The sequence below is a fragment of the Trachemys scripta genome, chromosome 2 (assembly GCF_013100865.1).
Source record: "Trachemys scripta elegans isolate TJP31775 chromosome 2, CAS_Tse_1.0, whole genome shotgun sequence".
Classification (NCBI taxonomy): domain Eukaryota; kingdom Metazoa; phylum Chordata; order Testudines; family Emydidae; genus Trachemys; species Trachemys scripta.
In genome coordinates this window covers 189,997,818-190,015,755 of record NC_048299.1, presented here as the reverse complement: position 1 = coordinate 190,015,755, position 17,938 = coordinate 189,997,818, and positions in this window count along the sequence as shown.

Here is a 17,938-nt window from a genome sequence, read left to right as displayed (position 1 = left end):
ACATATACATTATATAAAATGAATGGATTCTTGAGAAATGTAGCCATGTTTTCAGATCTCTATTGTATAAATCACATTTAAGGTTAGACATTATTTTCAATGGCTAAAACTTCCAGATTATTTTAAGTCACCTGTGAAGTGAAGGTGTATTGCTTTTTGCCCCTCCACCAAATCTACATTGACAGTAATGGTCTTATGATGTGCAGTCAGGAGCTTAATGACTCACAGTGTTTTATAATAGACTGAAACTGCTCAAAGGAAAGAATCAAGGAGTATATAAAGGCCTGGGTATTCTCTCCACCATATAATCATTATGCGTACGCTTTCCTTATTACAGGTTCCAAGATGCCCAGTGAAAGCTGCTGTAGTAACTTTAGTGATATTTACATATGAAAAGCTTCCAGCTAATTATATTCTAACTGTTCCACCTGCATAATAAGAGGATCGAGACAAAAAAAATAATAATAATAATAACGCTTCTAAAGAAAATTAGAAGCTGTGCAAAACATTAAAGAGAGGACCAGATCAAGCTATGCTCAGCAGAGAATCAAGATTGGAATAGCAGTGGCTGGTGCAGGTAAGGGATAAGACACTTCGTTAGAACTATGTCAAGTTCCAGAACCAGCTGCAGATAATGAGTAAGATGTATTAGCAAAAGCTAAATATACTCTAGGTCCCTGAATATACTGTGGGGGAATCTTCATTGGTGTATAGAATATAAACATGTCACTATCCATAACAGATTTAGAGACACTCTATGGAATTTTGGACTTTTCTAAAGCCTGATGACTTGGAATTCAGACGAAAGGAAACAATGAAAAGTGACTGGAACACTAAATAACCTCATAAATGAGGAAAGAAAGAAAGAAATTCCAAATAGGATGAAGTAATTTAACATCATTAAGATAATTAAATTCTTTTCCACATATCATGATGAGAAATTGTTCCTAAATATTATTTCATGATAATAATTCAAGTGCGTGACTAATTCAAAATTTTTTGAACAGATGTAAATTATTCAGATTGATTATAGGTGATGGGCCCTGTAGGCATAGCTAAAACAGACAGGCACCTATTAATGGCTACTTCACTCATTATCAGAGAGTCTAAAGACATCCAAACCCAATTTATATAATATTATGGAGGAAATATCTGACTCTGCAGATTTTATGTACAAAAGCCTCGAGGCAGGAATGCAGTAGATCTGTCCCAGTTCTGCTATATGGTGGGAGGAAGTAAATGTGCAGATTATTATACATGGGAAGCACTGCACGCATAATAATTCCACTGAGTTGTCATCAGTCCTTGAGAGTGCAAAGCAGGGAGAGCTGGTGTGTGGTTGGGAAGTTAGTGAGGTGTGGCCAGTTCATTCATGGACTCTATGAATCCACACTTATAAGTGTCATAGGAAGTCCAAAGCCCAAAGCATTTAAGTTGTGAAACAGTCAACCTGCTGTTCGATTTTTATATACTCTCCCTTTCTTTAAAAAAATGGCTTAATTCACAAATGTGCTGTATGCAGCTAAACATAGTTAAGAATTGAATCAGAAGTATCAGACATAATAATTCATTCTCTCTACTGTAAAATAAATTGCAGCCCTATTTTAATTTTATACTGGGGGAAGCTCAGATATTACTATTTGTTCTGACAAGAAATATAAAAAAATAGCAAAAATTTGTTAACTAAAAATTGCATGGGAAAATTATCTTTATTTCCCACCTTCACATACCCCAGAAACAAGTAAATATGCTTAAACTAGAAAAAAAAATGAAAAAGCATCTGAGTTGCAGTTGAGTGGAAACAAACTCCTGAAGGACTAAAACTTATTTGTACATGACTGATTTTTCATGTCTGATTTCTGACAAATAAAACTGTTGTCATGCTCAGGTGACCCTTACGCCTCCAGACTGGAGTCCTTATACCCATCATGGTTGGCTCACAGAAGAGATTAATGTTAATTTTGTAAATAGTTGTTCCACAAGATGCAGTAGAGCTGACTGGAAAAAAATCAAAATTGGAAAAGTCATGACATTTTGTTCTTCTAAATTTCGACCAAAAAAAAGGTGTGTGTGAAATATTATGGGTGTTTTGAACCAGCTCTCACCTGGCATGTCACCAAGACAGAAGATATCTGATCAACACAGTGGGGGACCTTAGGCAGATATATGATTGAAAGGTGACATTTCAAATTCTGGACTTTTCCCTGCACATGGTGGCCTATACTTAGAACCCAGTGAAATTCTTTTATATTATAGATAGATATAGATATAAATATAGAGAGAGGAATTTTGTTTTATTTTATCCTCCCTGGAGGGTGGGAAGCCTTGGGGTTTCCTGCCTGTAGGAGTGGGAGACCACGAGGGGAGGAAGTGGAAAGCAAGCTTTCCCTGTATTCAGCCACCACCAGCCACTCATAGAGGGTTGAATGTGGGCTGGGCCAGGCTCCTCACTGTGTGCATTGCAACTTTGAGTATGCGGGGGCGTCGCAGCTCTATTCACTCAAATTTGGCCCAGCCACCCCTCCATCATCATGATGACAGTGTACCAAACTGGAAATTCTAGTGCAACAGGAACACAGCAGTTAACAGTGTCAACCAGCTGGCTACTGACCAGTTACAAGTGTCTGTATTATGTTAGATTTCCTTACAACTCGTTTCAAGTGGGGTTGCATAGTTTCTGACTGGGTAAAGCTTGGAATAAAATATTATGTAATTAAACTGTGATGAAAAATAATGTTTCTAGATATCCTAATGGACAGTGAGGATTGAGGTGGACAGTGCTTAATCAGAAACATCTGTTCAGCAGATGGCTGTTCAAATCAGAATAACCATGGCGGTTGCAGAGGGTAAGTATATTCATAAATATACTTGCATGAATTTGCAAATTGGAGAGTTTTACATACCCTAATATGACTACGTGAGTAGAGGCATGCAAAGGTGATTGTGTTTACCAAGCAGCTTTTATAGATATCTCAACGCTTACTATTTTACCACTACTTAATAGTTTAATGTTTCTCCTTTTTCTTACATATTGTCACCGTGTTGAAACCTTTTAAATACATAATTAGAACATTAAAAAAAACAGCTTTTTTAATTGTATTATTTTACCTTTATTGGTATGGACGTCACGGAAAGAGCAACTTTGTTTCCTAAAGAGATTTCACTTCATGGTACTTATCCCTCATTTGAAGTCCAAATCATCTATTCACAGGATCATAACTGGTTGTTATGGAAGTCATGTCAGATAATGATGTAGCTGTCACATGTTTTTAATTAAGAATTGCTCCACCTTAAGTACACAGTGCTGGTATCCTTTAAATCCCTCTTCCTGTTTTTCAGTCAGGCTTTGTTCCAGTAGTGATGTGTTCCATTGATCATGGCACTTGAAGACCATGGAGGCAGAAAAGAATTAGTGTAGTGGCCGAGTGGAGAGATTTACTGTGAAGATAGGATTTGGTTTAATTGCCCATGTAAGAAGCTATCCATTTTATACTGAGGCCAGATTGAGTAATTCAGGGATGGTGGGGGCTGGAGCCTCCAGTGATAGGAAATTAGGATCTTTTATTCAGGAGACATGAGTTCAAATTGGGAGAGAAGATTAGGGGAAGAAATGGAATAAAGGATTGTGGCAGGTGCTGTGAGGGATAAAAAAAGAATCCACAGTCCAAAGTCTCTGCAGAGTTTTTACTCCCCCCTTTGAAAAGCTCTGAAAAGAAAGACAATTACTAGTTGTTGGTTTTTAACTTGTATTTTTATAGTCCGTCATGTGAAGAAAATTCCAGTAAAAAAGCCAATGGAGACAATGGAAACTGCATTGGAGACAATGAATCATGCCTACCACAATACAATATCCAGGCAATGATCTCTTTTTTCCTGGCAAACACAAAATAACCTTTTCCACTCAGTACCATATCCCTGACATTGAAATACTTTACCCTGTTCATACATAGGGGTTGATGGTACAACTTCTCAGATTCCCGTAGTATGACTGAAATCTCAGCATAACACATGGAGAGGTGGGCTATATAGCATAATATTGCAACTAATAGGTGCTCTAGCATCCATGGCACCAGCAACATTGTTTGAGCCCAAATCCCTAGCAAATATTCCATGCTGTACCATCAAGGAGGAAAAGAGGGAAGGTGGGAGGTGTCTCAGCTAATTCAGTGATTTGCTAAGAGGAAAATAAATAGAGATGCCACAGTAGCCCTTAGAGGAGTTTTCATCCTAATAATGATAAGCCTTAGATTCCCAAAAGCTGTGGGAGGAGATCCGTATTGAAATGAGAGATTTAGGTAGTAGTGCTATAAGATTTCCTCAGTTTTTCGGTGGCTGTTTTCTTTCCCCAATTCAAACACTGTGTCAGAAATGTCTTAGCAATAATGTTTTACTCTGTTCTCATGAAATCCATGATGTGGGCCTAGAACTGGGCATTTTCCCGTAGGCCTGAACACCCAAAATATATACAGAAAGGACCATACCAGAATATACTGTACAACAACTATATGGTCACTTGCAAAGACCAAAGCAGTTAAAGTTGCTCACTAAATTTTGCAGCCTCTATAATTGGACTCACTGGATTTTTGACACTGGGAATGGAATATGGCCAGACCTATGAATCCAAATATATCCCTAGAGTAACTCTTTTAACCCGAGTTTATTTGAAGCAGGGGCAAATTTGGCAAAGAGGGTTTGGGCGTGACCTCCACAATTCTAATTGCCTGATGGCAGCATTTAAAGCTGACCTGTAACATACTAATATCAGCAGCTAAGGGTCCAAAGCCTCTTAAGCAAGACTTAAAAGAGGTGGCAGTCTCTGTTACTGATATACTACCAGAGTTACATTTACTTAAATAATCCTGAGGTTGATATGGAGATGGAGAGATTTAAATCTGGTGTGAGCAGTGAAGCTCAGCAGGACTCACAACTAGGTGAGCAGTGCATACTGCTGAGAAATCAATGGGAGAGAGGATGTCATTTATAAAGTCATTAGACTGAGAAAGCAACCTGATTGGCCGATGAGGATTCTGAGCTGTGTGATTATGAGACCGAGCGGTCCTGACTGGGAGCATGCTCATTTGTTATAAAGAAAGTATCATATTCCAGGTGGTTCTAACACAGTATCAATTGCACTTCTCTGTTGCTGGGTGCATGCTTAATCCTGGCACTCCTCAGAAGTGTATATAAATGGCCAGAACCACAAATCCTATTCTTTATTATCTTGTCTATTCCTCTCGCTGTAAGAATACAATTACTACTTCAAAATATCTTCCTGCATAACTTCATTTAGTTGCTTCAATCTCCATTTGTCTATTTTTGATTATAGATATTTGCATTCAGAACAGCTTAGCGTGCCCTTGTCAGAGCCCAGGCAGAACGGGGCAGAGTGTTATATTTAGAGCGGGGCGCTGAGTGGGACAGGGTGTCATATGTAGAGTGGGGGGCAGGGCGAGAGAGTGTGCCATAGGTAGATGTGGTGGCAGGGCGGGAGAGGGGGCCATATGTAGAGTAAGCATCAGAGCGGCACAGAGAGCCATAGGCAGAGAGGGGCACAGAGCGGGACAGAGTGCCATATGCAGCCTGAGGCTCAGTATGAGGCAGAGTACCATATGCAGAGCGCAATGTGGAGCTCCGTGCCGAGTAGGATGCAGGGACCCAGGTGGAGTTCCACATAGTATGGGAGGCCAAGCCCCTTGCAGAGCGGGACACTGTGTTGCATGAAGGGCCCCACTTGGAGCCACACACAGAGCGGGCCGTTGGGACACTCACAGAGCGGGCCGCGGGGCGAGACACTGGGGCACACACGGAGCGGGCCGCAAAGCGAGACACTGGGGTGCACACCGAGCGGGCCACTGGGGGGCTCAAAGATTGGGATGCAAAGCGAGACACTGGGGCGCACACAGCGCCAGACACAGATTGAGACACTGGGCCACATGTGGGGTGGGACACTGGAGCGGGCATGGAGCCACACGCAGCTTCAGTCATTGGGACACTCGTGGAGTAGGACGATGGAGTGGGCCCAGAGCTACACACAGCTGAAGGCATTTGGAGACTCATGGCATAAGATGGTGGGGCAGGCACAGAGACACCCATAGCTGAAGGCATTTGGAGACTCATGGCGTAGGATGGGGGAGTGGGCATAGTGCCACACATGCCTTGAACCACTGGGGCACACACGGGGTAGGATGCTGGAGTGGGAAGAGAGCCACACATACCTTGAACCACTTGGGCAGACATGGGATGGGATGCTGGAGCGGACCTGGGATCACTCATAGAGAAAGAAACCGGGACTCCCAAGAGGCGGGACACATTGTCACACACAGAGCGGGACACACTATCACTCATGGAGTAGGGGGCATTGGCAGCCGCAGCACGGTACACAGACTCGCACATGGGGTGGCCAACAGGGAGGCACACATAATCATATACGAGGGGGCCACCAGAGTCACCCGCAGGGCCATACCCAGAGTTGCACACAGGGATGCACACATAGTCGCATGCAGACTGGGGGTTGGAGTCGCACATGACCTGTGGGGCAGAGCCACACTCAATCTGGGGGGCAGAGCCACACACAGTCTGTGGGGCAGAGCCGCACACGACTTGGGGGGCAGAGCCGGACACGACTTGGGGGGCAGAGCCGGACACAACAGCATTGGCATATCCTTTGCAGTAGCCAAACTTGTGGCATCTGAAGTTGGCCAGGAGCTGGTGACAGCCTTCCCTGTAAGGTGTAAACTCCACTATGGTTCGTGCCTGATGATTAGCAGCCAGCGTTCCCAAACTGAATGAAGAGATAGAAAGGAAAGTGTTCTTTGTCACATACATAGCTTATACTTATGCAGCAGTAGAAACTGGCTATATGCCTGTTATGTTTGATCTGTTTTTGTGATAACTCTGCCATATGCCATCTCTATCCTAGACTATAAAATTTTGTGACAGAGGAGGGAGGCAAAAAAAAAATCATATAATGAAATAACATGACTTTTCCTTCTTATTCAGGGGAAGGTTATTACCAGAATTTACCAGTGCCCTTTTATTAATCCCACAGAGTCATCCAAAATTTGTTTCAACAATGCTTTATACTTTTTCACTTCAGCACCATAATTGGAAGCCAATTCCACCTATTCTGAGAAATACCAGCCCCTTGAATTCTTTGTAAAGATAGCATATTCCATTCTAACTTCACTTTAGGTCTTTATCTCTGGTCTGTCTGACTACCTCAAGTTCATTGAGCTTTATTAGATGAGTTGTACATACTTTAATGAGAATGAACCTTAATAGTTTTCTTTCAAGACTAAATAGTCCCAAACTTTGTCAATTTTTCCTCACAACCAGAAATAGCAACAGATACTAACCAGTTGCTAAACTCCTTTTGGGGTAAAATGGCAAGCACAGCAGGTACTAGGTGCCATCCTTCCCCAGTGGAGAAACTATGGGCTTGTAAGGTACCCATAAGGTACTGACTGACACTGCCTTTTTCTAATTTTGAATGAATTGTAGGTTAAAGAAAAGAATGTTGGGTATAGTGACTGTTTAGCAATGTATATTTAGGGAGATCCTCTTCACAGATTCAAAGGGATTATTGTACTCTCCCCACTAATAGAGGCTCTGCTAACATATGGGTACCCAATTAGCATTTCTCTCAAAGGAAATAATGTGTTTCCTCCAATGGACAGTAGCTCTTAACTATTTTTAATTTATTTCTTTAAAAAATGAAAGAATATGCATATTCTCCCAGCACTAAATGCTCTATTATTTGCAAGGGCAACTAGACTCTCAATGCAGTCTCACAGCAAAGGCATGGACTGGTGGAGAGACAAAGTCCTATTCAGCAATAGAACAATTGAAACCTTCCAATGTCATATTCAACCGATGAATTCTGTTTAAATAGTTGTTGAACTTACTCAATAGTTGTTGGCTCTTTGAACAGTCCACAACCTTCCAGGTTCAGTACACAGTTCCTCAGGTTCTCCTGGAGGGGATTGCAGAAGGAGATCTCTGCAGTACACGTAGCATGCACCCTGGGTTTACCTAGGAGCTGATGAAAGACACAGGAACTCTCTTATGAATCAGCTTCCATACGAGGAGAGCTAAAAAGATTAGGGCTGCTCAGCTTAGAAAAGGGACGAGTAAGGGGGTATGTGATAGAGGTCTATAAAATCATGAATGGTGTGGAAAATGTGAATAGAGAAGTGTAATTTACTCTGACAATACAAAAACCAGAGGTCACCCAATGAAATTAACAGGCAGCAGGATTAAGAGAAATAAGAAGTACTTTTTCACACAATATACAATTAACCTGTGGAACTCATTGACATAAGATGTTGTGAAGTCCAAAAAAATAACTGGGTTAAAAAAAAACAAAAAAAGCCTAGATGAGTTCGTGGATGATAGGTCCATCAATGGCTATTAGCCAGTATGATCATGGATGCAACCTCATGCTTGGGGCAACCCTAAACCTCTGACTACCAGAAGCTGGAAGGGGAAAACAGGAGTGGTTCTCTCCAGAATTGCCCTGTAATGTATCCTGAAGCTCTGGTACTGGCCACTGTCAGAGACAGGATACTGGGATAGATGGATCATCGGTCTGATCCAGAATGGCTGTTCTTACGTTCTTGCATCCCTCCAAAAAATAGCATTTAGACTAAACTAGGATTTTAACAAAGCTGAAATATCAATAAGGAAATAAATGGAGATTTAAAAAGGGAGAGTTATTCACCTAAAAATCCCTCCCTGGTAAAGTTGGCAGACATCTCTCCTATGAGATGAGGTCAATTGTTATTAGATTCAAAATCAAATTCTCTGGTAAAATGAAAAATAAAGAAAGTTCTGTTGCTTCCAATTTTTTCAGCACTGCAATCACGCATGGTGATCTAGGAATAGCCATGTGTGTGCGTGAAAAAGAGTTTCTTAGACCAATGGGTGTCCCATGTGTATGTGGAGCAACTAAAGAATGTGTTTTACCTTAATATCAACAGGAGGCTTGTCAATCACAATATCTCTGTTCACCATCAGGACTTCACCACCACATTCTGATTCTGAGATAGCTACCACTCTCATAATGTTGTAGTCCGAGAGATGAGACCTATACTGGTCAAATGGTATGTGTAGTGGAATTGTTTTCACTGCAAAGTAAAATTATTTTAATCACTAATCTGTTTCTCTCATCTGATATTTCCTGCCATTTCCATCCTGTAATTTGACTGGCACTAAACAGTACGGGTTATACAGTAGCTTGTTGAATGTTATGGTATCCCATTGTCTTTGAGTGCAGACATGACATCTGCACTCAAAGACAATGCAGTTGTCTTGGTTAAAGGAGATGCACTACTATCCTCAGCACTGTGGCCAGTTTCAAGGATCTTTAAGTATATCATTGCATTCCCCAGGAAGTTCCTCCTTAATTAAAACTTTAAAGCAGAACATTTTATTGTGCTGTGTTTCCTAATCCTCAGTGATATCCCAATCTCGAGAATTTAAAGTTAGTATAAATGAATCCAAACACTAAGGAGGTGATGGTTTGATATTCATATGGAGAGAGCTTGTTGTCTCCGGAAAGCAAAATGATATTAATCACAAGCTAAGTGTTTGTGATGTGACATCCCTCCTGTCTTCTTTATTCCATGGCTTATCTAGTAGTAATGCTTGGAATGTTCAAGGCATCCCATTTCCCTTGAGACATATCATAATCTCCTCTAGTCAAAGATATACACACCTTTCCTCAAACCTTTGGCTGCTATCATAGCTTTCAGAGAACTGTAGCTACATCAGTGTATTTAACATAAAACTGTTCCTTAGTTAAAACCCGGACCTGAAGATTTAATGGTAATGAACTTCTGAATGCTCACCAATATCCCTAACCTTTGGAATTTAGCTCTGGTAGAAATTAAACCAAATACCAAGCAGGGCCTACAAGCCACCCAGAAGTATACAAGCCGCGCAGTGAATTTGCTGATCTTTGGAGGATCAGACCAAAAGCAAGCCAACTATCAATATTAAAGGAAAGAGATCCCCATTAATTTAATCTCCTGGGGCTGTTAATAGGCCTCTGACTAATCCTGATCACAAGTATTGACCTATCTCCTGAGGATAGTGTTGACTTTGGACCAACAAGAGTGAATTATACAGCTCCAATGTTTCTTACCTTCCCTTGGACCCAGAATGACATTCATATTGTCCTTCCAGAACTGATCCAATGGACATCCATTGCATGTCATCACCTGAGCACACAAGTTGAAATTCAGGTTCTTGGGCTCCTTACGTAAATTTTCAAGCACCCATTGCAGACAGACATCTTGGCCATATACAGGGCAATTAGCCATCTTAAGCCTCATAGCAATACCAGCATCACTTAGGAATGGGCTTCGGAGAGATGCTAACTCTCTGTCTATATCTGAATTGGGAGCATTACAGTATCCAGAATGAATTTTTCTATAAGCTCTGTAAAATGCTTCTTTGTCTTTCAGAGAACCTGTTGAAGAAGATATGGGACATTTAACCTGTTGGAGATGCAAGAGATCATAATAACTCCCTCAGTCCCAAAAGTGATTAAATTCCTTCTTCTTCTCTCCCCTCCTTAGAGCTTAATCTGGCACATTCAAGTGTAGAATGTAAAGAAAATGCACCTCCTCTCCAAGACATGGCAGTTCAAGGAGACGGGAATGCTGAAAGAAAATCACTTGGAAAACATGCTTAGTTGCAGTTTGTTACCTTATTTTATATCTGTAGAGAAAATAAATAATAAAATAGGCATTCAGTGTAAGTCTCAGAACCAGCTTTACAAGGACCAGAATGTGTACAATAGACCACATTACATATATCTGTCTAAACACTAGAAATATCCATATGAAGACACTCTCGTAAATGTCCAGCTTCTTAACTTTGCGCCTGTTGTCCTTCAGACAGTCAGCCGGGGTTTCATTTTTACAGTTAGCGCCAACCCATTTCACACTCCTGTAAGTGTTGTGCTGTATAATCCCTTAAATACTGTTGGATGGAGAATATATCCCAGTAATAACTTATACTGACAAAAAAATGAATATGAGGGTATACTAGATATGTCAGGTAGCTAACTGATGAGCATGTGAGAATGAAGCGGTTAACTCTTGCTTGAAGAATGATTTAGGGCCTTTCAGAGGTCCTAAGAAACCTAATCCTGATCTCTATTACCCAATTAAGGAACAGGCAGGGCCAGAATATGAATGGAAATAGTGGGAGTGAATGACTTTAAGCACAATCTTTAAAAAAATCAATTATATTTAGAAGCCTTTGGAATAAGGTTACTTTCCAAAAACTAGATCAGTCTGGAGAAGTTTTACTTTAAAACTGGGAACTTTCACAATGAACAGAATGTGTTTGTTTATATTTCTTATGATCAGCATTTCAAACTCCTGTGAATCCAAGAAAAGTCTTTGGTCCATACCTAATTCATACTTGTAAGCTCTGGTGATATCCTCACGTAGGTCACTACCAATGCACTTGGTGCTGATGTATTGCCCACAAGGCCAAGTGTCACAGTATAGTTTTGTCTTTGAGACAGAGCCTTGGGAAAGCCAGCCGACACAGCTTGCATTCAGCCGAGAGAATATATGATGGCCGTCATAGTCCAAGTCCAGATCTCCATCTTTGATGCTTCTGACCCAAGTAGGACCACAGCATATTGAACCTAACACAGATCAAGTCAACCATATTACTACATTATGTAACATAGCATGCCTACTATACAACCTGAAGAATAGGACAGTAATGACATTTACAGAAACATAAGGTTCATTTACCTCTACCAGTCTCCAGGGGTGTTGGATCCAGACACTGCCAATCACCACAACATTGATTTAGATCTCTGCGGGCCATCCAAGATTCATTCCAGCAGTGGTAGCTCCTGTAGCATGTAAAAGTTCAGAGACTTTGTAAAGAACTCTCAGGGGCCAGTCTTTGGTACAAGTCAAAATTCTAGACCAATCAGACTAGGAACGGGGTAGGGTGGGAATATGAAAACTACCATTGGTGTGTGATAGTGATCTAGCTGCGTGAATGCTGTATTGGGACCAGACACTATAACTATAGTGCTCTACACCAATGACAAGGAGCCTCAAGAAGTCAGCTATCAAAGAAACAATTATCAACTAGGTGATCATGATGGAAGATGATGGTCCTGATCCCTGATGGATTTGTTTCACATGATCCAGTCAGTATTTTTGGAGCCACTCCAAGACAGATGGCCTCATTTGCAGGTAGTATTAAGTACTTACAAATCTGGTGAATGTTTTATAAGTATCTGATTCTCATGTAGATTCAGCAGTCAAGCAAGTACTACTAGTGTATAATTATATCTTCTTGCAATGTGTCATCATGAAACTGAATGATTGCAACAGTCTTGCAACACTAAAGAAATGGTCCATGATCAGCTTATGTGAGTTCTTGTACATCAGTAATAGCATTCACTCATTGTTGATTTCACACTTACCAAAGACTGTCTTTGCCACGCAGGGTTTTGCCAGTACAGTCAAAAAGTTCATTGACAACAAGAGGGTTCTCAGCACGTTGAGGAGAATAGAAGTTTGTGACAACACGGCTTGGGATTCCCAAACACCTCATCACTGTAAGGGAAAAAGTGCTCCAGAGTCCAGAACACTTATTCAAAAGTCCCTATAAAGAATGCTTTCCTGGAATAAGTTAGCCTACTCCTTTCCTTCCTATTTTTCAAGTAATTTCTCCTATAATTGACACATAGCATGTAAATAGTTTGAGCTAAAATCTCCAACAACAAACACTGAGTGCACATAACACTAATGGTGCAAAGTCAGCTTCTCTAGGGAACTTCATTTCGGTGTTGCGAAAGTAGCAAAGGGGGACCTAGTAGTATGAAATAGAATGTTAGGCTTTCTTCCTGGGTCCTTTAGTAGGCTCAACAATAATGGTCTCTGACTAACATCAAACATCTTGAAAACGTCAAGAGTCCTCTATTATGTTAATTGCAAATGAAGCACAGATTCAATTTCACTATGTTACAAAACATCCCCATCAACCAACTTAGAAACGGATTTACCTCAGTAAGTAATCACTTATAACCGTGGCAATGGATATTTAGCTCACTAAAATATCCTCTCTTTTCAGAGGAAAGGATAGTACTGTAGTTTGCAGCTCATTGCTTTGCCTCCCAGATTTTAGGAAGAGATACAGACAAGCATTTTATTGCAATTGTCACTGCTTGTTCTTCTGATTCATCATCCAACCTTGTGCTAGAAGGCTATACTACCACATACCGAACACTGTTCTTACTCTGCCTTTTATCACTGGAGAAAAATGCTCAGCAAGTGCTGGAGCATATAGTACTGACTGGAGTCAGGGCCAGAAGGGCGAGTACTGCTTTTCTTCCTGCTCTGATCACTGCTGAGACAAAGCTGGATCTCACCCTAGTCCGCCACTTTATAGTGAATTTATTTTGGTAACAAAAAATAGATCCACTTTTTTTCTGGTGATATGCAGATCAGTTGAGCTGCTTGCTATAGGCTTTTGGGGGAGGGTTGTTTTCCTTGACAGGTGTGGATTCCCCACCAACTTGGGGGGGGCTAGCTTACCTGTGCACATTACTGATGCAAGAGACGCAGAGTCTCCATATCTGACTGGCCTGCATCTCCCTTTATACCACTGCTGAAGGATGGGAACACTTCCATTCCATGACAGTGGTTTAGCCCCCTGCAGGTAATCATTGTTCTGTGGGAGCTTCATGATGCTGTTACTGCTATGGCCACAGATCTGGAAAACAGACAAGAATAAATCTAAATACCTGATCACTTCTCTACATCCTAAGACTTTTCCAAGATAGAAATTCTGCACTGAGCTATTGAAACTGTGGAAATTCTGATTTACATGGTTAGTTAAATTCCTCCCTGTTTAACTCCATACGCGGTATATGTGTGTGTGTGGTTCCTGTGTGTTTCACTCTTCTCCTACAACATAGCTCACTGCTGCTGATGCATTCAGAGGTCATATGTGATTAACCATTCACTTACCATGTGGTTTACCACCATGCTGACATGCACAGGATCATTGCGCCAACTACTTTCTCGGTCAGAGTCATGATGGTAATTTGCACCCATATCCAGGAGTTTCAGGCAGATATCCAAAATGCCATCTTCAAACTATGTGCACAAGGAAAGAAGGCTGTTACAGATACTATGGAATGCTGGCTTTGATAAGTTTCCTTTTGTTTTCCTTTTATTGCTGTGATCTCTTCATGCAAGTGAGCAGACCCCTTTTTCTAAAGGCCAGTGCCCATGGCTTTGCATTGTATCTCATATCTACTGGCAGAAAGGAAAGGATTCCTGTTAGAACGTGTAAGGGTAACTCGTTGCTTGGCCAATGGAATCATTTCCACCTTTCATTCAGAGGCTTAATATGAGGTACGTCCCCCCCACTTCTTCCAGGGAAGTCTCTACAACCTTCCCAACCCCTGTAGGGCGAAAGTGAAGTTAAGTCACCTTTTCCCCAGAGTTGAGTGTCTATCCTGTAGTCCTCGCTAGGGCTGGGTGGGAAGTGGTTTTCCCATCCTGTGAAAACTTTTGAGATTTCAAAAGGTTTCTTGTTCTGTAGCTATTTCCTTTTAAATTTGTTTTGTGAAAATCAGAGAGAGAAAGAGACACCCACCCAGAGTAGCCAGATGGTTAGGGCTCGCACCTGGGATGTGAAAGGTTCAAATTCTTGATCTGAATGAGGCAAAGCAGTGACTTTAACTTGGATCTCCCACATACTAGATAAGTGTGCTAACCTCCAGGCCTTGGAGTCATTTTCTCTCCCTGACCCAATGAATATTGATATAAAGTGGAACAGGTCCAATAGGAGAGATTGACAGATTGACTGTATAGCCCAGTGGTTAGGACACTCCCTGTGATGTGGGGGAGACAGATTCTGAATCAGGCAGAGTCTGGGTTTTCTAGGTGAACGCCTGGCCCCTCACCACTGGGCTATCAGGTCTCTCTGCTCTAGTGGTTTCATGGTGGATTTATTTATTTATTTATTTATTACTTGTATGTTAAAGTATTGAGACTGGAGCATGGTCTGGATTGGCACAAGAAAAACTCATGAAATTCTGTAATATACCAGATATTTATGTAAATCTTGGATTGCACCTGTGCTATAGAAAGGCAAGATCAGTCTGGCTAGGCTCTGTCAACATCATCTTTTGAATTATTGTTGGGTTCTACAAGTTCTGAACAAGTCTCACCGTGTGACATTTACCTGTCCAAAGTGCCACGGTCTAGAAGTAATGTGCTTGTGAACTCCCTGGTACAGCATTCCTTGTTCATTCAGGACATATTCTTTTCTGTGGGCCTCATTGTACATATACACAGCATCATCTGGAAAAGAAGCAGAGACAGAACTATCACTCTAATTTCTCTACCACTCACTTTCTCTTTCCCTTCTTTCTTCCTTTACAAATCTGCTGCTTTTTCTGTCTTTTTTAACTTAAACTTAAGCAACATTTTTAAGTGTGTCATCTTCTTGGAAATATTGTTAGAGTTTTGGATAAATTGTTTAATAACTCACTGTATATTTAGAAGCTTGATTTTTGTCAAATCGTTTTTCCTTTAACAGGTCTCACCCAACTTTAAATATGTACAACCTGAATTTCAGAGATCCTGAGAACCTCTGACTTCCACTGACATTGCAGTTACTAAGCACATCTGAAATTCAAACAGTGTGTGTTTAAATTTGGCACCTAAAAACCAAGGTACGCAAAATTACAGACTGTTTTTGAATACTTGGCACTTACTGACTCACTTAAGGTCATACAGGGTACGTCTCCACAGCCTAGCTGTGACTGGTCTGTGTCAACTGACTCAGGTTCATGGGGCTCAGGTTGTGGGGTTAAAAATTGCTGTGTTGACATTCGGGCTCAGGTTGGACCCCAGGATCTAGGACCCTCCCCCCATCATGGGGTCCCAGGGCTTGGGATCCAGTCTGAGCCTGAAAGTCTACACAGCAATTTTACAGCCCTGCAAAGCCAAGCCCCATGAGCCCAAGTCAATTGATATGGGCTAGCCATGGGTGTTTAATTGTTGTGCAGGTGTACCCACAGAGTCAGTAGTAACAGCCAGGAACATTACCCAAACCTACTGACTCCTGTCCTGTGCTCTATCCACAGGATAGTGGCCTCCCAGCTCAGACTAATTTATTTCACAGTGGTATCATGAGGCGCTTTAATATTCTGATGAAAAGTGCTGTAGAGGTGGCGGGGGGGAAACATCATATTTTAAAACTAATGGCATTAAGTGACCAAATGAAAAAATGAGCTCCTAACTTCTCTGGATTTTGTAGTCTTCAATATCTAGATTGGGAGATCCCAGCACTTGCAGGAGAGAAAATGAACATGCACAATCTGAACCTGAATTGTGCATCTCAAGTCCATCTCTTCTGAGAATATTTTTTACTATCCCAAACACCCTCTCCCTTGAGGCAACTGTTCCTTATAATTTTATTAATTTCAAACTCCTATAAGCAAAATAATAAATATCTCCAGCATTTCTCTTGCCACAGATTTCCTACGGGTTTCTTACCAGCACACCAAGGATTAAAGAGGATGTAAAAGTCTCCTAGGCACCGGTCATATGTGCGATTACAAGATGTGACGTGCATGTTGAGAATATGGCGGCCAATACAGGCATTGGTTGGTGGAAACAGGGTGATGTTCATGCACCTTTTTTGATGAGGTTTGTAGCAAGCACTCCAGCAGCTGTGATCTATACATTTGCCTAAAGAGAAGTTGCACTTCGTCCCATTTGACTCACAGGGTCTGAGGCCTTTTCAGGAAAGGAAAAATACAAGTCTGAATAAAAATGGACAAATCATATTCAACAGACACATACTTTGTCTAAATGACATTTGCAATGTAAAGCTTCTAAGATATAAGGTCTCTTATTTATGTGAATAATGCACAGCACGGTTGGGGGGAAATTAAAACTCCACATGAAATGCAAGGGGGCTTGGAGAAGGTATCTATCGGCACAGGTGGTGAATGGGGAAAGATTATTTATTAGTAGAGGACTGGGAGAAGACCACACATCTTCATGCAGTTTGGAAGTGATTACCTGTCTCCACAGTGAAGGAAATGGTGTCCCTGGAGTCATCCCATTCCCGGTTTTGGAAGTTCACATAAAAGTTGAAGGCCTGGCCTCTCCTCACTATTTGTTTGTCAGTGCCAAAGAAATGAGTGTTATGGTTGTTGCAGTTGTGAGGACAGTTCAGGTCTACATCTCCCGTTGCAATAGCTGCAGGAAAAAAGAGAGGAATGAACCCAATGAGAAAAAAATATATATCATTGAGGACTCATTATTTAACAGCTGTTGCCAAGGCTTCCTGCGGGAGGGGGAAAAGAGGACAGACAAATAGAGAGCATAGCAATTAATCAAAGCAATATATTTTAATTCTGAAGAACTAGTTAAGGAACAAGAAATATTTCAAATCTTCAAAAGCATTGAGGAACTGGTCAGTAGAAGGAGATAGGGCATATGCCCATATGAAGTTAGTTCCCTTTGCGGGATATACAGAGCCCACCTCTGCTCCTAAAAGCATCACATGTTGAACTTAAGAAGATGACAGAATTGAACTCTATAGAAAGCTTTACAGCTATTGTCAACCCTAACCAAAAGCATCTCTCATTGAGAAAAGACTAGAGCCATGTAAACCCCTCCTAGGGGTTGTAGATGAATCTATAACTCATAGTCAGCAGTATCAAAGTCAACTAATAGATCTTCATCTATCAACTGGAGGAGACTGACAACCCACACACAACCAGCACATCTACACGACGTTGAGACATAAACCCAATTTAATTGGGGACACAGAAACCAGGATAATCCAGATGCCATTTAAGCTGCCTTGCCAAAACCTTCTCGGTGAACTCCCTAAAAGTAGGAGATTCTAAACAGGGCAATAA